Source organism: Callorhinchus milii, unplaced genomic scaffold, assembly GCF_018977255.1.
Source record: "Callorhinchus milii isolate IMCB2004 unplaced genomic scaffold, IMCB_Cmil_1.0 Scaffold4, whole genome shotgun sequence".
In the NCBI taxonomy this organism is placed as follows: Eukaryota; Metazoa; Chordata; class Chondrichthyes; order Chimaeriformes; family Callorhinchidae; genus Callorhinchus; species Callorhinchus milii.
This window is the reverse complement of record NW_024704745.1, coordinates 68,906,494-68,931,902: the sequence shown is the minus strand read 5'-3', so window position 1 is coordinate 68,931,902 and position 25,409 is coordinate 68,906,494. Positions and strand designations below refer to the sequence as shown.

At 44.5% G+C, this 25,409-nt stretch overlaps 1 protein-coding gene across 4 annotated transcripts in view; it reads right to left on the bottom strand.

Annotated features, from left to right (window-relative positions):
* Window positions 1–23,195, bottom strand: part of LOC103183261 (WASP family member 3) — a 48,740-nt gene extending 25,545 nt beyond the window's left edge. For 2 of the 4 annotated variants that reach the window (XM_007900620.2, XM_007900624.2), the window contains exons 1-2: window positions 23,038–23,195; window positions 50–130 (exon numbers count right to left, since the gene is read on the bottom strand). The gene's annotated coding sequence lies outside the window, so the exon portion shown is untranslated. Of the gene's footprint in view, window positions 1–49; window positions 131–22,805; window positions 22,827–23,037 lie in introns of those variants that run through there. The other 2 variants (XM_007900621.2, XM_007900623.2) reach the window with 2 other exon arrangements.
* Between the last annotated feature and the right edge of the window lie 2,214 nt (window positions 23,196–25,409).

Below are 25,409 nucleotides of genomic sequence, written 5' to 3'. Positions count from 1 at the left end.
AATAGCTACCAGATTAAAGTATTAAGAAAAAATAGAAAGAGATGCTGACCTGCTAATCCTGTTCTTACAGTAATGGCTGTTCATACCTAGTCGGCAGTACCTTTCAGACGACTCAACAAGTGGTGGTTGCCTAGAATTTAACATTTATATCTGTAATCAGCACCATTAAATAATTAGGATTCACCCTACAAAGATAAAACAGCATTCCTTAAGAAAATATTGAATCAACTAAATTAAACGAATAAACCTCTTTCCTAAGGTCACAAAAGGGCAAACCGGCTTTCAATACAAATTAGCGAAATCCGCTCCCCACGAACATAAATCCTGTGTTCAACAGCATCTTGATCTTCAGATTATCAACAGTATGCTCTGCTATGACGGGATAGGCTTTCAAATTGTAAATCCTATAATTTTTTAAAAATAGTGAATAATATTCAGAAGGTTATATATTCAGTGCAAAAGTGCCTAACATCTTTATTGGACAGATATTAGAACTATAAGGTACGTTAAACGATTTTCCAGCAGTTGATCAACATATTTATCCCCTAGTCATTAGCAGAATTCATTGTATCTTAATTCACTGCTGGACACCCGACACAACAGATGGATTTAAATAACTTGACCAATGCCAAACTAAATATATCACTTTACACAATGTATGCCCCTGCAGACATCATCCTTTTCGTCAGTTATATGCTTCTTACCGTAAGTTTAATACACTCATATATTGTATATAATTAGTGACTATTAACTGCTGACGTGCCCATATATCCAGGGTTTGGAATCCACCTTAATTAGTGTGCAAAGAGGTAAGCAGCTGCTGAAGCTCTGCACTTCCATCTACCATCCCTCAAAGGTTAACAATGTGCGCCTGAGCTGTGAGCAGAAAGATGGTAGCAATGCTCTCATGCCTTTCATGCTGCGTTGTGCTGCTTACCAAGAAGCTTGCTGCGTACCTACCATCCACCTACTGAGTGCTCAAATCTGTGCTGGTCAAATAACCAGATAGTGATTATTCTCCTTAGAACAAAGTTAAGCGAGATCGCCTTGTCTGATATTGTCAATATGTGATAAGCAGTTAAGTGCAATACGTTTTTTGGAAAGTATTTATATTGTATTGAATTAACGCCAGTTAAAAATTGAGGTAGACTTCCTGTTATTCTGATACTTTGACATTGGTGCTGAGCAGCAGATAACATTTATCTACTAAAAATTTTCAGGCGACATAAAGTCTCATCCTGTTTGTGTGAAATAACTTCCCTGCTATTTCAAGATTTGAGTTTGAGAAAATAGGGATTAGTTTTAAGGGAGTAATGATTTCAGCTTTGAATATTGAATTTCAGTATTTCTAACCAGACTCAGACTTCTTGTGCTTTCTCATTTGAAGAAAAGATAATATATTTAAACAATTTCTGAGAGTGATTTCATAAGCATTTGAATAACCGTGTTTAAAGTCTCCTCTGAGTCTGTTCCTTTCAATATTGCAAAAGATACTCCAAATACCCTGTACCCAGGAATACAAGGTATTTGGAGTGGAGTCTGACAAGGATGGGGGTGATAGGGTCACAGAGCCTGGTGTGAGAGAGGACAAGGGTTGCAGAGGTCTGGATAATCTGCAGCCTATAGAGGGAAGAGTTGGGGAGGCCAACAAGCAGTTTATAAATGCTATGTTCTAAATGTGTGTATGAGGGTCTCGGCGGTCTGCGGTGTGACACAGTGGTGGAGTCAGGCGACGTTGCAGAGTTGGGGGAAGGTAGAGCAGATCATGGGACGGATGTGGGGTAGAAAGGATAGTTGAGGGTCAAACAAGAAGCCAAGGTTCAGACTGGCTAAGTAAGGTGGAGTATGCATCCTTGGATGGTGATGCTGTCGGTGCCTAAGGTGTGAAGGCGCTGACGGTAGTCAATCAGGAGGGTCTCGGTCTTGTTCAACTGTAGAAAGTTAGCCCTCATCCAGGACTTGACAACAACAACAACAACAACAACAAGATTCCATTTATAGAGCGCCTTTCACGTCAGGAGGACGTCCCAAGGCGCTGCACAGTTGGGTCATGACCCGAGCAGGGGGGAAATGGTCAGGGTGAGGGGAGGGAAGGGAGGGAGAGAGGAGGGGGGAAATGGTCAGGGTGAGGGGAGGGAAGGGAGGGAGCGAGGAGGAGGAAGAGAGTCGAGAGGGGAGCTGAAGGCACGGTCAAAGAGAAAGGTTTTGAGACCGGCCTTGAAGGAGGAAAGGGAGGAAGCAAGGCGAAGGCACTGGGGGATGGAGTTCCAGAGCCTCGGGGCTGAGAGGCTGAAGGCCCGACCACCGATAGTAGGGCGGTTGGGGCGGGGGACGTGGAGCAGACCGGAGCCAGAGGAACGGAGGGTACGGGCAGGTAGGTAGGGGGATAGTAGGTTGGAGAGGTAGGAGGGAGCAAGGCCGTGAATGGCCTTGTAGGTGAGGATGAGGATCTTGAAATCAATCCTCTGGGGGATGGGGAGCCAGTGGAGGCGAGCGAGGGTGGGAGTGATGTGGTCCCGAAGCCTGGTGCGGGACAGTACACGAGCTGCAGAGTTCTGAATGACCTGCAGCTTGTGGAGGGAGGTGGCGGGAAGGCCGGCGAGGAGAGAGTTCCCATAGTCCAGCCTTGAGGTGACAAAGGCGTGAACCAGGGTTTCAGCAGCGTGAGGGGTGAGGTAGTGCCGTAGTCTGGCGATATTCCGGAGGTGATGGAAGGCGGTGCCAGTTGTGGTGCGGATGTGAGGGAGAAAGGACAGCTCAGGGTCGAACAAAACGCCGAGGTTCCTGACTGGCTTTGAGAGGTGGAGAGTGCAGCCTTGGATGCTGATGGTGTCAGCGCCTGAGGTGCGGAGGCGCTGACGTGAGCCAATCAGGAGGGCCTCGGTTTTTCGCACGTTGAGCTGAAGAAAGTTGTCTCTCGTCCAGGACTCGATGTCGGACAGGCAGGCTGTCAGGACATCGGTGGTCGTGGAGTTGAGAGTAGAGGAGGAAAGGTAGAGTTGGGTGTCATCCGCATACATGTGGAAGTTAACCCCATGTTTGCGGATGATGTCACCGAGGGGGAGCATATAGAGGGTGAAGAGGAGGGGACCGAGGACAGAGCCCTGAGGGACACCACATGAGACAGTACGGGGGGTGGAGGAGAAGCCATTCGTTGAGACGAAGTGAAGACGGTGGGAAAGGTAAGAGCTAAACCATTCAAGGACAGTGCCTTGAAGGTTGAGGTGGGAGGACAAGCGGTGGAGTAGGATAGCGTGGTCGACCGTATCGAATGCTGCCGATAGGTCGAGGAGGACGAGGAGACAGAGGGAGCCCTGGTCACAGATAGTCAGGATATCATTGGTGACCTTGACCAGGGCAGTTTCTGTGCTATGAGCAGCACGGAAACCTGACTGAAGGGGTTCAAAAAGAGAATGGGTGGAGAGGAAAGAGCGCAGTTGGGAGGCGACAACTCTTTCCAAGACCTTGGAGAGAAAGGGGAGGTTGGAGATGGGCCGGTAGCTTGATAGCTGCGACGCATCAAGGGAGGGTTTTTTCAGGGTGGGCGTGATGATGGCAGTTTTTAATGGAATGGGGACAGAGCCAGAGGAGAGGGACAGGTTTATGATGTCAGTGATGTGTGGGGCAAGAAAATGGAGCTGGGAGATAAGGAGTGGAGTGGGGATGGGGTCAAGGGAGCAGGTGGTTGGTTTTAGGGATAGGATGAGTTCAGTGACAGAGGGTGGGGAAACGGGTACGAAGGTGTGTAGGGGAGGATGGGTAGGAGTCGGAGTGTGGGAGGGAAGGGGTGGGTGGTGGGTGGAAGTTGGAGGGGAAGTGACCGCGGAGCGGATTCCCTTGATCTTGGATTCAAGGAAATCCAGCATCTCCTCGCAGTGAAGGTTGGAGGAGATGACCTGCGCGGGGTGGCGGGGGGGACGGAGGAGTCGGGATGTGGTGGAAAACAGTAGCCTGGGGTTGTTCTTCGCCTCCAGGATTATCCTGGAGTAGAAGGACGACTTGGCCGAGGCTAGAGTGGAGCGGTAAATTTTGAGGAGGTCCAGCCAGATTTGTCGGTGGACCGTTAAGCCGGATTTGACAAAGGTGCGCTCAGCAGCCCGCACCTGGCATTTCAGTGAGCGGAGGTGGGTGGTGTACCAGGGGGAGGAGCGGGAGTAGGAGACAGTGCGGGAAGTGATGGGGGCAAGAGTATCGAGTGTGGAGGAGAGGATATTGTGGAGGAGGGAGAGAGGAGAAGAGGGGTCGGTGAGGGTTGAAGGCCAGAGGGAGAGGAGTTCAGAGGACTCCAAGGCATCGGTTAGGGATTGTGGGGGTAACTTCTTCCAAGGGCGGTAGAAGATGGTGGTGGGTCTGGTGGAGGTGGGGAGGGGGTGGAGGTGGTGAAGGAGATGAAGTAGTGGTCGGAGATGGCCTTGTCGGTAATAGTGACATCCGAGACACTGAGGCCCCGGGTGATCACCAAATCGAGTGGGTGGCCGTGACTGTGAGTGGGGGAGTTTATGTGTAGGGAAAGGTTGAGTGAGGAGAGCAGGGAAGAGAAGTCTGTGGAGATGGAGCAGGAGGGGGTGAAGTGTAGGTTAAAGTCGCCCAGGATGATGAGGCGATCAGAGGAGAGGCAAAGAGATGTGAGGAGTGTTGAAATGTCAGAGATGAAGGTGGGAGAGGTTTTAGGGGGCCGGTAGAGGAGGAGGATTTTAAGGGAGAGGAATGAGGGGTGGGAGAGGGTGAGGTGCTCGAAGGAGGGGAAAGAGCCAGAGGAGTAGGGGGATAGGGCAAGTGGTGTCCTTGAGATAAGGGCAACACCACCGCCACGGCGGTTGGGGCGGGGGATGTGGTGGGAGGTGTAGCCGGGTGGCGTGGCCTCCGTGAGGGGGAAGGTGTCGCCTGGGGTGAGCCACGTTTCTGACAGACATTCTGATAGGACAGCAGCCATTCTTATAGCCTCAATGAAGCTCGGCTTCTGTTACCAGCCTGATTTCACAGTCTGCTTCTATTCCATCTCATTACACAGAATCTCAAGGGTTGGCCTATTACACAGTATTCATCAATGGGCAAATCTAACTTCTGTAATGGGCCGATGTGTTTTTACATTCGTAGATTCTCAATTTGGAAATTCATTTGTTACTTCATTAACTAAGATAATAAGTCTACATGGTGGCAATATTTTATATCCTTTTTAATCAGTTATTCTAGAAATAATTGTTCAGTAAGAGTCTTGTACTATGAGCTCAAATCCACCAGCAACACTATTAAAACTGCATCAATCCATTTCAGTTTTCAACTTTAGTGCCTACCAGACAGAACATTTTAATTTTGTTTGACTTGGTTTTGGTCCCAGTCCTCTGAAAAGAAAGCACAGAATTCCAGCCCACTATTTAACCCTTTCCTTTGCCTATTGCTTTTTTTTATTAAAATAGCTTATTTTTCAGTATTTTGAAACGTTTTAACATAGAAAAATACTTGGCAGTCTAGTCTGCTCCATGATCATTATTACGGTTTGAATATGGACAGGACACATCTGAACAAGTTACTATCTTAAGGTTTTCCGTCATTTCTGGTTATGACTGTCTAATATCCTCTAAAATAGTTCTGTGCTGGTTCATCCTGTGCCTTTTTTTCCTGAGACTCAGAGGTTCCCTGGGGCTCTATTTGTTTCACACTCTTCCTTCACCACATGAATGGTATTCTCCAACCTTATTAACACCTTTGCTGATGATTCCACTCGATATCGAAACCTTAGGGTGCAAACGAGCCAGCGGAATAAGAGGGCTTAGTTTCAGAGTTGGAAAGGGGCAATTTCAGGACAGATACCATTAAGTTTTTCTTTGCTCAGAGGGTAATCAACGACTGGAACAGGTTGTCAGGAGAGATAGTTGAGGCCAGGATACTGGACTCATTTAAAAAGCAGCTTGATGCTGTGATCGGGTGACCAATATTGTGATTTTGTGTCTTGTGACTGCCTTCAATTCAATCTTCATCAGACACCAAGCTTTCCTTCCTCTTACAGAATAATGTCTGAATCATTAAACTTTGATACTCTCCATGCCCTTCAATGAATATCATTGTTCTTTCAATTTTTCAAAGGCATAATTCTCTCAAAGGCATATCTCTGGTAAGTCAAACCAACACCTATTACATGATGGCATGAATTTTAAAACCAAAGCTTGCCACCACCTAAACTACTACGTCATTTATTTTTCTCTCTCCTACTTTATTCAACCATGATGGTAGAATATACTGTGCTCTCCAGCCCTTCACCTAGGTTTCTAAAGCAAAAAAAGGTTTAGTTATTTGGAAAAATAAACAGCGCTTCCAATGCAGCAGGTTAACAAAATTAGATTACATAATCTAAGATTTATGTAGGGCTTAATACTGTAATGGCATTATCTAGCATTTAACTTGAAGAGTAGATGTAAGCATACTTCCAATTTAATTCACAAACTTGTTACAAACAAAATATTAAAAATTTTGTAATGAATCTGTGCAGCTGGACCTCAGAAGGGGAAGTGTGAGCAACTGCTGAGATTCTAAATATAAATTGTGAGCTAAACTTGTCAAATTAGTTAGGCCACATATGGAGTATTGAGTATAGTTTTTGAAACGCCCATTATTGGAGGGGAAAAGAAGGAGTAGAAAGAAGTAGATTGTATAGAATGTAACCAACAGGGAAGGATTTTCATTATTTAGAAAGATTTGCAAAGTTAGGATATTTTTCCACTGGAAGGTTGAGAAGATTAACAATTTGCATTTATATAGCGCCCCTCATGCAGGGTAATGTCCCAGAGTGCTTGACAGTGGCAGAGCATGATGCCAAGCCAGGGGGAGGTGAAGTCAAAGAGGAATGTCTTCACCTGTGATCTGAAGAAGAGGAAGGAGTAAGGTGGAGGGATAGAGAAAAAGTGTTTCAGAGTTTCTGGGTGTAGTGGCTGAAAGCGCGACTACCGATGGTGGAACGGAGGGCGCAAGGGACGCACAGGAGGCCGGAGCCAGTCAAACAGAGGCAGTCTGTTGGAGAGGTAAGGAGGTGCCAAGGAATGAAGGAATTTGAAAACGAGGGTGAGGATCTTGAAATCGATCCATTCGGTGATAGGGAGCCAGTGGAGCCTGGTTAACACTGGCGTTTAGTACCAGTGAGTATGCAGGCGGCGGAGTTTTGGATCACCTGGATTTTGTGGATGGTAGAGCTGGGGAGGCTGGCAAAGAAGGCATTTGAAAAGTCAAACTAATAGAAATATTCAAGATTATGAAGGATTATAATATGGTAAATAGTGATATTTCAACTACACAGCAAGATAGTATTAAGGATACAAATGTAAAAGGAATTAATGGGGTTAGTAATTATTTTCTTTTACATAAGGCGGTTGGAAAATGCATTTCTATGCCAGAAATCATGGTTGAAGCAGAGTCCATAGATTATTTTAAAGGAAAATTAAAAACTTGCATATTAAACAAAATGGAGAGTGAGCAGAAGACTGAGAATAGATTAGATGGTTCATGTGGAGAAAACCAGCAACACAAATTTGCCTTGAATAGCTGTTTTTTGTCATTCTGTTCTATTGGGTCCAATTTTCATTGTAACACTGAAAGAGTAATACATTTTAAATTGGATAGCTATTCAAGTTTGCTTCGTAATTTAGATGGGTTGCATTTAGGTTCAAAAGAAATTCTTGCTGCTATCACAGAAAGGCTTAATTGAAGATCAAGGGCAGTTTTGGGGCACATGGCTGCGTATGCATCACATTCCATGCATCAGACATCCTATGTGCGAGATGTATAATTACGGTAGCCGCAGGAGCCATAATAATTGGCATTGCTTAGACAGTACACATTGAGGTGGTGAGACAAATCACAAATCAAGATAAAACTGCAGTTTTTTAAGAGCCCTTTCTAAACAGAAGCACCTAATCACTCACCCTCCTCCAAAATCTTTAAAGCAATTGCAAAGCGGAAGGTCAAGCTGTCCAGATAAAGTATACCAGCTGTAAGAGGAACTGAATCTTTATCTCCCCTATGCAATTCTTCCTTCTTACCAAAGGCTAAGTTGTGGAGGAAACAGATAATGAAGAGAATTTCATTCAGTAAGTCCCTATCTTGAGGACTTTATTTCTCAAACGCCCAAATCCACAAGCTCCAGATCAGCCAAATAAAATACTACTTGCATTTAATATAGTGCCTTTTCGTCAAAATGATGTCTCAAAGCCCATCACATAATTTACTGTAAAGCATAAGAAATGTGTATTTTGTTGGCAAATCTCTGCCACGCACATTTGCTTGCCCAAACCCCCATTTTCAGGAGCCTACACTGTTTCCCTGCCTTTCCATTGAATCAACTTCAAAAGCATCATCCTCACCAACAAACTCCTTTATGCCCTCATACCTCCCTACTTCTGTGATCTTCTCTAGTCTCATTCTTCAGCTTGCCCCCTATGCTTGGCAAACACAGGCCTGCCCCATCATCAGCGAGCAATCCTTAAACCACCTCTGGAATGCTATGTTCAGTAAACTATGGAGTCCACGGAATAGGACTCTACTTCACCTCCAGAACAAGAAACAAACAAGCAGGCTCAGCTACTGGAACGTTGACCTCAAGCTCATCCTATAAATTCAGTTAGAATTTACTGCATTCTTTAATTCAGCAAAATATTTGAGCACATCAACTGTACCAGGGGACTAATGACAGCCTGGCCAATTGAAGGGGAAGACTGCAGATTGAATCTATCAATCAAGCAGCCTAATTTTTAATTTTCTGCTCCACTACACATGAAAGTTATTGCTACTCAATCACACATTTACAGTATTGAAGAGAATTACTGCTTTCATGAAGAAAGTAATTATATTTTTGTGTTCAAAACTGGCAAGTTTGGGATGTTGGGAGGGTGAGGTTAAGCTCATCTCCCTCCCAACATCCCCCAGTTCTGACGAAGGGTCATAACCACGACACGTTGACCCACTTTCCTTTCTCCATAAATGCTGCCTGACCTGCTGAGTGCTCCCAGCGATCTCTGTTTTTGTTTCAGATTTCCAGCATTTTACATTTTATTCATGTAACAGGGGTATTAGCGTTGTAGGTGAGTTTAAGTTTTTACATGGAGTTTTAACTCACAAATTTCTGACCCAGATGCAAGAGCGCTACCCAACTGTAGATTGAATCTGAGGCTCTAAGTTGCTTGCGATCCTAGCCTTAAGACTAGTGCAGTAAATTTTAAGATTGTGCAGAATTTTGAAAATGTATCAAATTTAGCATTAATTTGGAAGTTGGTCATTTGCAATGTTTTAAAAAAAATTAGGGCATTTCAGAAACCTCCCAAAATGTAAGAATTTTCCAAAATCTGCATTTATCAGAAAGGCTAAGACCATGAGGCATTTTGGTCCTCAAAATTCTACAAGTATCAAGTATAACCCACTGCCTTTTCTTTTCCAAAATGACCAGTCAAATGGTTTTGTATACAAAGAGAAAACTGGGACAGGTAAATTTCAGTCTTTAACAAATCGCCCATACTTTCTTCTCACAATTTATTTTGCAAAATAGGAATTTCCTGGTCATAGTTATAGACTACACGTAACAATTATTTTCAGTGTGAATTCTACACACAATTGTGTTTTTCTCTCTGTGTATTGTCCTCCTCTGTACCAATACAGTTCATTTCTTGCAAACTTGTAATCATGTTTTAATGCCAAGAGATAAAAACCTGCAATCATGCATTTTCTTTTCTTCCAACTGAAAATCTGAGGCTCGAAATACTTCATAGTTTTATCCTGAAGAGCTATAGAGAGTTGAGGAGGTGGGAGGAAAGATAACTAAAGGCACAGTCAAAGAGTGATCGTGAAACAAGCTTTGAAAAGGGGTAAGTCAGAGAGTTTTTCAGTATTGATTTTCTAAATTGCAAAATTATGCATAATCTTAAATTGTAAGAATAAGCAGTGAATGTGTATTTTGTAGCAGCCAATTTGCACTTGGCAATGCCTCACAAACAGCTACAAAGTGAATGACCAATTTTATCTGGATGATTGATAATTTACGAGAATGAGCGTGCGGGGTGAGTGCGCTAACCACTACATTACAGGAATCCTTTGAGCACACTATGTGAGTTCCAAGTCCCAACTGGAGCTTGAACCCACAACCTTCTGACTCAGAGGCGAAAGTGCTACCAACTGGGCCAGGCTGACACATGAACTGTGGAGTCCTGCAGCGTAGTGGTGAGAGCACTCCAAGCAAGAGGACCTGGGCAGAGCAAAACATCAGGCAAGTTTCCTTACTCAACACACCTTTATTTAACTAACAGTAAGTAGATACTCAGTTGTTAGTCGACTGGCGGATTGCTTTTCTGGGGATAATAATCCCTTCAAAAAAAATGAATCGATAATAATTTGGCCACTCAATCCACGACTGTTTGTGGGACACTACTGTGCACAATTAACTGTCGTATTTCTGCCACAGTCAATTCACTTTACAGTATATGCTGTGAAGCGCTTTGAGACATTGCGAAGACATGATAAGGTGCTATATCAAATGCAAGGATTATGATAATTATTCGTATGAATGTAGTAGAATCATGAGGGAGGCTGGACCAAATTAGGGTAGCAAGGTCAAAATGAGGGAAGGTATTAAGCAGGTTCACTCAGGGGTCTGGGCTGGGATCCCTTCTTTTCTTTGTATACATCAATGATGTTTTTTCAGACCCAGTGCAAGGCAGTAACATTTGCAAATATACCACGTTTGAAGGGGTGGGGTGAGGGGGAGGGACCATGGAATCAAAGGAAGTTGGAAAGGACTTACAAAGAGAACTTAATAGGGTCTGCACATGGGCTGATGACTGGCAAACTAAATTCATTGAAGAGTATTGAAAGGTACTACATCCAGGTAGTAAGAATAGGAAACACATGAACTCCATGCATGGGATACAATTTGCAAGGGGAAGCTGAAAGATACCTAGGGGTCAGCTTATCACTCACCATGTCGAAACAGTCTGTGACAGCAATAAACATGACAAACAGGATGCTAAGCTATATTATCAAATCAGTTGAGTTCAGTCATACTCAAATACTCTTGTCTAGAGTATTGCATGCAGTTAAACGTCACTGTGACAGAAGGGAGCTATTCAGGCCTTAGTGATAATGCCAATGAGAACAATTAAGATAATCCAGAGGAATGTGCTATGTGCAACAATTAAATAGTAATAAATAATCACTGCAATTGATTTCTTTCAAGTCAGGAGGAAGTTTCGAAGCACTTCACAGGATGTACCGTAAAGTATAATGATTGTCTTTGGTATTAATACAGAAAAATCACATCCCCAATTTATCCCTTTATGTTTATTCTGTAATTTGATGCTATCCATCAACAGTAGAGTAAACCGTGCATAGTGAAGTTCGCTTAATTGAATAGTTTGGTTTATTGAATAGAATTTAGAAATCCCAAACCATTTGCATGTCTAATCTAATAATATAGATCGGTTAATTGAATACCGTATATATGAATAATTTGATTTATTGAATAATTTTCCCCGTGACCATTCGTTTAAAAAACAGTTAACCTGAGTCCGGATAAACTCATTGTCCCAAACCACTACCTTCTACAGAGGAGTGTCATTGACGTCCTCTCCCCCTCCCCTTGCCTCACTCCCCAGAGAGGTGCCTGGCAATTGGTTGGTTGGCCACGTCCAATTAATGGAGGAGAGCATTCCCGGTTTGAGTGCAGTTGGAGGCTGCACGGTTTGAGCTCCAAGAGATGAGTTTCCTTTTACGTTTAGTCTAGTTATATGAATAGTTCGGTTTATTCAATAATTTTCACTGTCAAATTGAGTATGCAATTAGCAGAATTTCACTGTATAATTACCATTATTAATAAGCATTGATATGTGGATTTAGCTCAGGTTCTCCTCTGTACAACTATAATAATAATAATCCTTGCATTTGATATAGCGCTTTTCACGTCTTCTAGACGTCCCAAAGCGCTTCACAGAATATACTGTAAAGTGAATTGACTGTATAATTGTGGGCGAACGCGGCAGCCAATTGCGCACAGCAGTGTCCCACAAACAGTCATGGATTGAAAATGACCAATTTATGATTGTTTTGTTTTTTGGAGGGATTATTATTAGGCTCTGTGTGGAGTAAGGAAACTTGCCCAAGGTTTCACCCTGCCTGGAATTGAACTCAGGTCTCTCACTTCAAAGCGAGTGCTCTAACCACTGAGCTACAGGACTCTAGAAACTAAAAAAGACATATGCAGCGCAGAATAAAGTGTAATATTGATTTTGCTGACACAAAATATTCTGTGGCATCCTAAAAGAGGCTGCCTCGTTCACATATGAAGCTCACTTTTTATCCTGACAATTGAAAAACTAAAATCACTGTGCACAAGCAAAATAGTTGTTCTGCTGTCAGTTGACATCAGCCAATTTACAGAACCGCAAATCTGCACACCAGCGCTTTGAGATTGTCCAACGTGCAAAAAGAGATTATCATTTTTGCTTGCCTTTTTTATTGTGAAATCCATCTTTGGAAAGTTCATTGAAAATCCATTCTGCTAACGGATGATGGAAACTAGTCCAAACAATTGTGCTGTAGTTTGTACCGTTTGTATAATTCGAGATTTGTTAAAGTCTGTGCAGTAACTTGCAAGATTTACTTAAGCATGTGGTATTGAAAAAATAAACATTATCTTCAGTTCACTTCAGACTTTAAACTCATGGGAGAACGTGGCATTAATTTAGTACAACAGCCACTTTCAGGGGCTTCTTTTTGATTCTCCTAATGTGTAGAGGACAAGTAGGTGACTTACTCTGATGTCTCTGCCAAGACTACTCTCAAGCCAGCCAAAGATTAGAAATGGCAGAACACAGACCGTCGCCTTACCGGGAGTATCATCACCATTCGGTGCAAAATGAGAGCAGTGTCAAGAGTGGAGTGGATCTGAAACAAAGTCGTGAATAAAGTTGATCACAGAGTCAGGAGAGCAAAGATTTTAAAATTGCAGAGATTAACAAATACTGTATTGCTGAAGGTCTCTGTAAGAAAAGCAATGTGAAGAAAAGCATTAGGCATGTAAAGTCACTCCAACAGTCATTCCAATTATTTCTAATTTATATTAACGTTTGTTGATTATTGTAACACACATAGGATTATAATAAACATAGAGTTTGCTAGATCTATTAAAGTTAATCTGAAAAATGTCTAAAAACTGAAATAAAAGTTAAGTGAACAATGGAGTTTATTATGCGTCATGTATAAGTATTCGTGTACAGAGAGAACCACAGGGACCTTTAATTATGTCATTAACAACCATTTTTTATTGTTAATTAAATTGTTAACTAATTATGTAATTGCCTCAGTAGACATGGTTTACATGTCACGCAGAACTATTTACACATAGCACATAATAGTCCTGTAGCTCAGTGGTGAGAGCACGTGCCTCACAAGCGCGAGAAATGGCTTCGATTCCCAGCAGGACGAAACTTTGGGCAAGTTTTCTTACTCCGCACACTTCTGTTTGCCTAGCAATAAGTAGGAACCCGGTTGTTAGTTGATTGGCGGATTGCTTTTCTGGGGGTAATAATTCCATCAAAAAGAAAATGTGGTCACTCAATCCACGTCTGTTTGTGGGATACTGCTGTGTGCAATTGGCTGCCGCGTTTCAACCACAAAATATACAGTCACTACGTTACAGTATATTCTGTGAAACGATTTGAAGACGTGATAAGGCGTTACATCAAATGCAAGGATTATTATTATTACTATACAGTGAATTTATGTTAATTGGTATTTCGACTCCATAAAATTGAAACCCGGTTTACAATGAGACTATGTCAGCCAGGTCCAATGTGCTTTCGCGTAGCTGGCGAGCTCCCACACTAAAACAAAAGGCTGACTTCCAGGTCATCAGGTTGTCATCAACATAACTTCCTGCAAGCTGCACATATGCATTGCACAGGAAATGACGAAAGCCATCTAAAAACAAGGAATTGGAGACACTTTTTGCACGAGAGCCAGCTGGCATGTGGGAAGTAGATCGGAACGGACAGCTGCATTTATCCACAGTGAAATGAGTCCACATCCCATTTGCGTTATAAATAAATCAGCTCTATAACAAAACATGTTACAATGGGGCTGCACTGTAGTTGAGAAATACTATCCTAGGATGTATAGGAAAGCAATGTGAAGTGATCCTCTATATGCTCTTTTTTTTAAATCCTACCCCATTATTCAGCTGAAATCAGTAACTCAGCACGTGCAGCATCATAAACGTAATTCATACCTTATTCCAGTTCAGGATCCTAACCTTCAAAGCCCTCCATGGTCTTGCTCACCCTTACTTCTGCGACCTCCTAACCCCCTACTTCTTGCCTGCCCCCTCCGCTCAGCAGACTCCAGCCGGCTTCATGTCCCCCTCCCTCGCTCCCCCCACCATTGGCAGGTGGGCCTTCTCCCACTCTGCCCCCACACTCTGGAACTCCATCCCGCAGTTCCTCCATCTCAGCCCCTCCCTTGCCTCCTTCAACACCCATCTCAAGACCCTCCTCTTCGACTGTGCTTTCGATCACCCTGCTTCCTCCCATGCCCTCCACCCTCCCCAATCCCGAACCCCAGCTCGGGTCCGAAACTCTGACTGTCCAGCGCCTTGGGACGTCCTCCCGACATGAAAGGTGCTATACAAATATAACGTTTGTTGTACAATGTGATGCAAAATACACCTGCCTGTCAAAGATCAAGTTCTTGACAATCCTCAACATCTTTCAGTCTATTGTTGACACTGCAGAAGCCATCCTATTTGACTCCCGCCAATGCTACTTTGCCTCTGACTCCATTTACTTCAACTGTCTCAGTTGCTAACTTGACCTCACCCTGCCAATGCACAATGGTTGTTGTTTTATATGACTTTCAGCTAGGTTTATTCCTTACACCCTGTCTCTGACCAACAATGCTTTTCTTCATCTTTACTGGATCACCCATTTTTCCAAAAGGTATACATTCACTCCACTTCCCAGTACATCATGTGAAGTGCTTTGAGATGTGCTCCCAGTGTGAAAAATACAACTGTACATCAAATGTAAGAATATTATTATCATCACAATAACACCCGCTTCCATTTCGTGCCCACTGCAGCCAAAATACATATCCATGCGTTTCTTACCTCCAGACTTGACTTTTCCAGTGCCTTCTTCATCAGCCGCTTCAGTTCTATAATCCACAAGCATCAGCTCATCCAAAATTGCATCCTTACCTGTGCTAAGCTTCGCATGCAACTCACTTACATCCTCACCAGACTCTGTGTCTCCCGGATCCTCAATCTCACCTACAAATCCCTGAACAGCCTTGCACTTCCCTATCTCTGTGACCTCCTTGCCCTCTCTGTTCAGCAAAATTGGGCCTGCTCCATGCACATTTCTTGCACCCTCTGCCTCACCAATGGCCTCCAGAAACTATACACCTACCCTCTGAAACTCCTTGCATAAATTCTTCCACCTTGCCCCCTCTCCATCTGTCTTTAAAATCCTTCTGAAATCCTATTTTGTGTGCCTACAGTAACCACCTTTGTTTGCCATTGCGTGATGTTCAGCATTGACTATGCAAAGTGCTTCAAGACATTACTCAACATGACAGGTGTAAATGTGAATGCAAGATTCTGTTGTAAAGCAAAACTCATATATTTTTTCACAAGTAAGCAGGATTTTGCAACAATCAGATTACAGTCAATTCAGATAAAGGAAACAAAGGACTTGACCAAATGCAGTTGAACATTTTTCCAAATCAGAATAATAGACTACATATTGCTGCTCGCAAAAAAAAAGAACTTATGCACAATTGCTTATAAATCCAAATGACAAATTGATATTTATCGATAGGTAGAACATGGCAGATCAATAAAATCTTACTGTTGACAGCCAATATAAACAATGGAATCTCAACTTGTAAAATATGTCTTATTTGTTATAATGTTGATTATCTACATTTCAACTAATCATTAAAGTTGGTTCTGTGTGTAGCAATCTGTAGTTGCCGCATTTGACAATGGACATTTTGATTCATTTCTTTATTTATTGTGCTCGAGTTTTACATGAATGCTAAAGACATGTGGAATAATTTAGCTGGGAAAGCCAACGTAGTCAATGTTACAACATGGATTTGATAATTTTTTAATAAATTGTTCTTTAAAATATCTTAAATATGGAATACTTAGTTTCTCTCAGAATGGAACATGTCCTGTAGAACACAGCCTGTTCATCTCACACACATATTTAGAAGATGGATGTGAGATCAACCAAAATGAGGCCTCCTGAGCCAAAAACCCTTTTCTATTCCTACAAAATAGAAAAATAGGAACAAAAGACCATTGAGCAGTTTATTAGAACATGGCAGATCAACAAAATCTTACTGCTGAACAGCCAATGTAAACACACCAAAATATAAATGCACCATGACCCGCTCCGCTTTTTCCCACCTCTACAACGTTGCCCGGCTACTTCAATGTCTCTCACCACAGGCCGCTGAGACCCTCATCCACGCGTTCATCACATCCAGGCTCGATTATGCAAACTCCCTGCTTGTCGGCCTCCCCAACTCCTCCCTCCACAAGCTGTATAACATCCAGAACACTGCAGCCAGTATCCTCTCCCACACCAGGATCTGCGACCCTATCCCCCCATCCTCCCCTGGCTCCACTGGCTCCCTGTCACTCAGGGGTTACAGTTCAAGATCCTGGTCCTGACCTTCAAATCCCTCCATGGCCTTGCTCCTCCCTACCTCTGTGATCTCTTAACGCCCTACCAACCCGTCCGTTCTCTCCGCTCAGAGAGCTCTGGCCTGCTTCACGTCCCCCGCCTGGCCTGCCTCACCATTGGCGGGCGGGCATCCAGCCTCTCTGCCCGCACCCTCTGGGACTGCATCCCATAGTCCCTTCGCCTCACCCCCTCCCTTGCCTCCTTCAAGACCCGTCACAAGACCTTTCTCTTTTGACTGTGCCTTCGATCACCCCTCTAACCCTATCCTCCTTGTGCTCCTGATCCCAACTACGAGTGCGGATCCTAGACTGTCCAGTGCCTTGGGATGTCCTCCTGACCTTAAAACACTATCCAAATGTAATTTGTTGTTGTATATTAGTATATTGCAGGTAAATTCCTTTATCTGCTATTATTATTATTATAATAATATTTGCTGCATCTTTTCACTTTTGCATACACAATGTCATCCAGTTTCAGGCTGACTTAAAGTGGCCCATGTAAATGAGTTTTTTGGTGCACAAGTACAGCGACACAACATCAACTTTACAGCAGCTCCGTTTGCACTTAAATGAAGTAACATGTTTCAGACAAACAAAAAATATAAGGAAAACAAAACTCATCTTAAATCAGATTTTGCAAGAAGCATTTAGGACTTAAAACATCAGGGCATCTGGTTGAGATACAGCTACTGTTACCACTAGCTTGACTGGTTGAAAACCTAACCTGTACATAAAGTGATTTGATAATAAAACTATGTGCAGCAGAATAGGTACAAATCAGCATCATCATTGTGGTGTTAAAGCTTCTACTGATCTCAGCCGAATTAATATTAACAACAATAATAATTATTGCTGAGTTTAAATTGCTGAATTATTGTGGATAAACTGTGTTCCAAGTCTCTAGTTATGCCATTTTACATGATTTGAAAAGAATAATTTTCTTCTTGCCTTTATTTGGTGTTTCCCATAGAAACATAAGGAAAAAATATTTGTCTTACCCTTCCACAAACTTTCTTCAGGAGGTTTAAGCTATTAAAACGCTTGCGAGACGTTCTACACAACTAGCTCTACATAAATGCTTCCTAATCTCCAAAGATAATTAAGGTATCTATTCCTTTTGTCAGCCAATTTTCTTGGCACTTGTGGAAACTCATTACTGTGCTTATTACTCTCCAAAGCAAACTACCGAGAGTTTCATATATGTATGCTTCCATTGCCTTGTGTAGAGTACAAGCTCTCTCCCCAGAGGGATATACCCTGTTTACCAAATCTCACAGAGTAAGACGACACTGATAAGTTTCCCTGAGTGTCCAGCCAGTTAGGGCTTTTTCTTGCAAACTTAACAGGAGTTGAGTGGGAAGAATCCCAGCTACCAATACTTCTCTCCTCATCCAGGTCTAGTTAACAAGCCAGGCTGGCTAGTCAGTCATCAATTGTGCCTTGAAATACTATAGACCTACCTGACCTAGAAACAAGTCTACCGAGACCCTCACAGTGATCAGAGTTGTTTCTGATAGTCCATAACCAGGATATTACCCTGATACGAGTACCAAAGGGATCCCAATTACCAATTCTTCTCCCCCCCCAGAAAATAGTTGTCAACTATTCAATTTGTGCTATACATACACAGCAGCACAGGAACTATTTACACGATACAATACCTGTTATCCAATCCTCAACCAGAAATATGAATGGTTCTTTTTGAAAAGGTACTAAAAATACATCATTAGTATCACTCAGTATTTTAAATGGGTACTGACCCTCTTAAATCTTTTCCCCTATGAATAACAAGCTCACTTTTCAAGTACTTATTTATGCTTAGAATCTAAGTGCTAGAATCAAAATTGCATACTCCAAGCTAAATGGAGTCTCAGCAGTGAACTACACTAAGGTAAAAATAATTTATTTTGCTTTAAGTCAAATGTCCTTGAATTGCATTCTAATATTTCATAAGCTTTATCCATAATAGCTTCACATTGGTTGAAACGTCCAGTCAATGATCAATAATTACATACAAATCCTTTTTCAATCTTTGCTATTGGATACCTCTTTATCACAAATATGTTTCCTGTTCCATTATGTATTAATTTAAACTTATCTACATTAAAATCTATACCTCATTCCTAAGACTATCTGATTATTTGCTCCCGATTTCACTGAAAACCCTGACTCTCTTACTATTCTCCAACACAAATGACAAAGAATCAGAAATAAACTCCATACTCCTTTACAACAACATTGTTTTCATTGCCTGAAAGGGTAGTGGAAGCCGATTCGATAACAAATTTTAAGAAAGAAGTAGATAATTATTTGGGGAGGACAAGTTTGCTGGGGATAGAGCGGGGATGTGGAATTGAATTGGAAGCCCTTTTCAAAGAGTTGGCACAGACACGATGGGCTGAACGGCCTCCTTCTGTGCTGTATAATTCTATGATTCTATGAACAACATGCATTTATATCGCATCCTTCAAGTGGGGGAGCGTCTCAGTAGCCTTAACCGTGGCCAAGATGGGGATAGGTGGGAGATGACTGTGGGCACAGTTGAAGAGGAAGGTCATCAGGTGTGATCTGAAGACAGGCAAGGAGGAGGCAAGGCAAACGGATTGAGACATTTAGTTGCATAGTTTTGGGGTACAGTGACTGAAAGCACAGCTGTTAACGGTGAAGTGGGGGGGAGGACAAAGGACTTGCAGGAGAGAAGAGCCAACTGAGCAAAGGCGGCACTTAGTGGAGTGAAGCATAAGCAGGTCGGAGAAGTAGGGAAGTATCAGAGCATGAAGTGATTTGTATGTGAGTGTGAGGGTCTTGATATCAATCTGTTCTCAATAAGGTACCAGTGGAATCCTGGCAAGTACTGGAGTGATGGGGGTACGGAGTTTGGTGCAAGTGAGGATACAGGCGGTGGAGTTTTGAATTAATTGGATTTTATGAATGGTGGAATTGGGGAGACTGGCGAGGAGGGCATTGGAATAATCAACAACAACAACACATTTGTATAGCGCCTTTCATGTTGGGAGGACTTCCCAAGGTGCTGGACAGTGTACAGTATTTCAAATCCGAGCTGGGGTCAGGGGGAGGAAGGGAGAGGAGGGGAAGCGGGGTGACCGATGGCATGGTCGAAGAAGAGGGTCTTGAGGCAGGACTTGAAGGAGGCTAAGGAGGGGATGAGGCGGAGTGATTGGGGGATGGAATTTCAGAGGTTGGGGGGAGAGTGGCTGAAGGCTCTCCCGCCATTGGTGGGGTGGATGGGTCGGGGGACGTGGAGCAGGCTGAGCGGAGGGAACGGGCGGGTTGGTAGGGGGTTAGGAGGTCGCAGAGGTAGGGTGGGGTGAGGCCATGGAGGGCTTTGATGGTGAGGACCAGGATCTTGAACTGGATCCTCTGAAGGATAGGGAGCCAATGGAGTCGGGCGAGAGTGGGGGAGATGGGGTCACGTAGTTTGATGCGGGAGAGGACACGGGCTGCAGAGTTCTGGATTATCTGCAGCCTGTGAAGGGAGTAGTTGGGAAGGTCGACAAGCAGAGCGTTTGCATAGTCGAGCCTGGAGTCTGGTTGCCTCCGTTCCTCTGGGTCTGGCCTCCTCCTCGTCCCGAGTCCTCCGCTTCACCCTCGGCGGCCGTGCCTTCAGCCACTATGCCCCGAGGCTCTGGAACTGCCTTCCTCACTCCCTTCGTCTCACTCCCTCCTTTCCTATTTTCAGGTCTCTGCTGAAAAACTTTCTTTTTGACCGTGCCTTTCGTCACCTTCCTCCCCCTTCCCCTGGCTCGGTCCCGAGATCCGTTACTGTAAAGCACTCTGAGACGCCTTCCGGCATGGAGGGCGCCATATAAATCCAAGTTGTTGTTGTTGTTGAAGGCATGAACAAGAGTTCAAGGCAGGAGGTGGTGAAAATGTGGATATGGGTTTTGGTTGCGTTGGGTGTGAGGTACGGTCGCAGGCGGGCAATGTGATGGATGTGGAGGACAGCAGTCCTGGTGAGGGACTGGATGTGGAATAGGAAGGACACCTGGGGAATCGAACCCGATGCCTAGGTTTCAAACAGGTTCAGTAAGTCTGAGGGTAGGCCGGGGAGGGAGTCACAAGTAAAAAGACATTGACAGGAACCCAGGAGTATGGCTAAGATCTTGTTAACGTTCAGCTGCAGAAAGTTGGCGCTCATCAAGGCCTTGAGGTCTGACAAGTAAGAGGATAGAACATCGGTAGACCTGGGGTTGCAGCTGGAGAAGGCGAAGTAGATTTAGGTGAGATCCGCATACATGTGGATGTCTGTGGATGACATTACCAAAAGGGAGCATGTAAATGAGGAGAACAAGGGGGCCAAAGATGGAGCCTCGGGGACCCGGTGGGGACAGAAGGAAAAAAACAATTGCAGAGACGTAGTGATGGTGATTGGTCAAGTGGGACTCGAACGATATAGCACTAAGGTCACAGTCAAAGAGGTAGGCTTTAAAGGTGGAATTTAAAGATAGAGAGGGAGAAAGGCAGAGATAGAGGCAGGGTGTTTCAGAGGTTGGGGACGTAAAAACTGAAGGACACTGATGGTGGTGCGAAGAGTGCGGGAGATGTGCAACAGGCCTGTCTTAGCTGAGGACAGGCGAAAGAGCAGAGTACATATATATGAGAGTGAGGACAATAAGGTCAATCGTTCGGAGCCAGGGAACCAGGCATGCCACAAATGATCAACAGTTACAAATGATGAAGAAGAATGCAAATGTGAAATAATTGTTGTCAGCACTTTGCTAAACGTACTAGCGACAGTTGTCAAAGTAAATAAATCAGATAACTAAACACACTGGTTACTGTGAAAAGTCTACAGCACAAACGAATACCCAAAGGTACATATATTGATTATTGTGAGTACACGGCTTGAATGATTCAACAAAACCTCAGTAGGACTGTAATCCAAATAATTTTCTGCTGAAACATGAAACGTACTACACACTCCAATGAGGATTTTGAATATTTAAAAAGAGGTTTGAACATTCCAGCTACAGTATGCTTAGAATTTGCACCTGTCATTGGGCATACCATTAAACCTAAGACATCACATTTGTTTTATATCATTTTTAAACGACTACATAATACAATAATCATGACTGAACAGCATCGATATTTCAAATAATTTAAATAAATATACAGAAGAACACTGAAAGGGTAAGGAAAACGCCTAATTTGGCTGAATTATTAATCTACTTGTACTGAGGTATAAATAACGAAACATGTTGCCCTTTTGTTGTACTCTTTTACTGATATTTAATTTTAAAACCTCTTACAATGCACGTCTACGTGATTATTATTATTAGTATTTTTGAAGCACAGTCTGAAATTATATCCCACAGTCTATAAATACTTAAGATTCCATCCAAACTCGTGTCTGCAATTACCTGAAAACTTCTCTGCAAACAAACTCTGAGGTCACATTTAATATACTTATCAAGACGTGGATTTAAACGGGAAAAAAATCTGCAATTAAATAACAACGGGGAGGGGAAACCTTCAAACAGCCTGGATTCTCCTTCTGACAGATCCACTTGGGCTTTTGATGCCTTAATAATAATAATAATAATAATAATAATAATAATAATACTAATCCTTGCATTTGATATAGCGCTTTTCACGTCGGGAGGACGTCCCAAAGCGCTTCACAGAACACACTGTGAAGTGAATTGACTGCATATTCGTGGGCGAACGCCTTCGATCCCGTGTTACCTTTATGCGCTTAAAGACTGAAACGATGTGTCAATGCATCGTGGAGAAACGAAAGGTTTGCCAACGCCTGTGGACGAGAAAAGGTGCAGAGAAAGATCCGAGAGGAGGTGGTCTGACCAGGGCCGCGCACACAGAGAGAGGGAGAGAGGGAGAGGGAGGGAGAGGGCACCTTTCATCCATCGCCTGTCTGTCTGCCTCTCCCTCAGTCGCTGCGAGATAACAATGACCACGAGCACCGCAACTGCCGGTCAAAGCAAACCGAGGAGAAGCTGTCACCGCAACCGCCAACTTAACGGGTTTTCGGGGCATTAATCCCCCCCCCCCTCACCCCACCACCCGTTTAAGACCCCCCCCCCAAAAAAAAAAAGAAATATACCGTTTGATATCAGTCGAGCTCTGCCGCGCGGGCGGTGGAAGTTATTGAGCGAATAAACCCGAGCCGACACATCGCGGCCGCCCGACTGCCGCGAGGCACCGGTCCCGTGAGCACCGCACGTCGGCTACTGAACTTAAAACAAAAGGTTCGCCCTCCTTCCCCCGAGAGCCACAACGCCGTCCTGACATGTCACCAACTGCTGCTCAAAAAAAAATACTCCCAGCGCTCTTACCTCAGGCGAACTATCCGCGCCCGATCAGAAATCGTTGTGCGTGGTCACACACGACGGCGGCGGCGACAAACCCCCTCTCTCTCTCTCTCTCCTTCTTCCACTCACCGTGAAGACGCCTCACATCCCCATCGCAAGCTGACGAGCCGGGAGTAAACCAAACCTGGTGGGTTGATTGACGTGCCCGCTGGCCATACAGAGCCCGGAGTTGAAATTCCACAGCGGCTACGGCCTCGCGGCGTCGAATCGCAGTCGGGCTGTGAGGCGGGCGGGCGGACGGGGCAGGGGCGGGGCCAATCCGCCAGCACGTTAGGGTGGCGCGCAGCAGCGGCGGTTAAAAAGGTGGTAAATGTGATCGCGGCGTCAATCGAGGGACCCCCCCTCCCCCGCACCCCTCCCCCTCCCCCCGCGCGCGCGTTGAGACCAACCGCCGCCGAGCCTGCGCGTGAGGGTCCCGCTGCGCGCGCCGAGATCAACGGTCGCGAGCCGCACGTGGGGGGGGGGGGGTCCCGCGCTGAGCTCCGACGTCAACCGCCGAAGCTGCGCGGCTCTGTCTCTCCGCTGTTTCTTCCTCAGACGTCCACTTTTTTTTTATTATTATGAGGAAGGTTTACATCTGGACCAGTGAGCGTCCCCGGTCTCCCGGACAACAACCCCCCAAATACTAAACGAAAAAAAAAGTAATGCGTGTCATTGGGTGCCCCGGGGGCCGCTGCTCTCGCCACACGCACTCGAGGCTGTTTTGTGAGCCACGTGAAAATCTTTCATTGGGGGGTGGGGGGTCGCACATGTCTGGAGTCACCGACTGCTGGGAAGACCGAAAGTGACTTCAGCAGCAATAATAAATATTAAGCCTCTGGCATTTGATGTGGTGCCACCTTATCACGTCGTCCATGTGCCCCGCTGTGCCCGCTGTCCAAATCCAATGCCGCCCACCCCAAGGGGCTCCCTCAGCACCAGCTGCTTAACAACAGGTCTTCGAGGCGTTGTACTCACAATCTACACCGACACCACTGTACGGTCACTTCACTTTACGGCACTATCCTGTGAAGCTCTTCGAGACGTGCGGAAGACACGAAAAACGCCGCATCAAATGCAAGGATTATTATTGCTGTGATTGGATGTTAGAGATCTCGTGGCACTATTCAAAAAAAAAAGAAGGGAGATTCTCCCAGTGTCCGGGCCAACCATCCCCCAAATAAAATTAGACCCTCACTCCATGACGTTTTGTGGGACATTGCCGTGTGCAAATTGGGCTGCCACCTTTCGGTTCAAAATGCACAGTTGCTTTACTTTACAATATGTCCTGTGAAGGCCTTGGAGATATCCACCCGACAGGAAAGGAAGCATATCCATTATATTATGAGGAGCTTTGGCAAATAGACAGGACTGCCGTGAAGCCAACTCCGCTCTCAAGCTACTCAGCAATAGGTTGGTGAAGGTGAAAACTGCCACCTCTCCACCTCACCCAATTAAGACTGAATTGAAGATATTTCCACAATTCTGCCAAAGTTAAAATTTTCAGATGAAATATTCTTAAAAGCTAGGCGAAAATTTGGACATTTAGGATTAATATACACATAATTTTATGGTGAGAGGGCAAATTGTGACAACTTGGGTACCATCGTATAGTACAATGTATAAAGGCTGCAGAAGAGATTCACCAGGATAATACTGGGAACGAGAGATTTTACTTATGAAAAATGACTGAAGAAACAGGCTGTTTTCCCCTGAACAGAGATAGTTGAGCAACAACACATTACATTTGTATAGCGCCCTTCACGCCGGGTGGACATCCCAGGGCACTGGATAGTCAGGGAATTGGACCCGAGCAAGTAGTTGGGATCAGGAGGTGGAGAGCAGGAAGGGAGGGGTTGGAGGGTGCCCGAAGGCATGGTTGGAGGGTCTTGAGACGTGCCTTCAAGGAGGCAAGGGAGGGAGCAAAGCAAAGGGACTGGGATGGAGTTCCAGAGGGTGGGTGCAGAGAGCCTAAAGGTCCGACCACTGATGGTGGGACGGGCAGGGGATGTGGAACAGGCTGGAGCCTGCTGAGCAGAGGAGTGCACAGGTTAGAAGGTCACAGAGGTAGAAGGAGCAAGGCTGTAAAAAGCTTTGAAGGCAAGGATGAGGATGTTTAACTGCCCTGTGAGGGATGGGGAGCCAGTGGACCCGGGCATGGGTGGGGTGATAGGGTCAAGCAGCACAACCTGCAGAATTGGGAGAGGACACAAGCTGCAGAGTTCTGGATGATCTGCAGTTTGTGGAGGGAAGAGTTGGGAAGGCTGACAACCAGAGAGTTGGTGTAGATGTCTCAAAGCGCTTCACAAATATATTGTAAGGTGAATTGACCATATTTTGTGGGTGAAACACCAAAT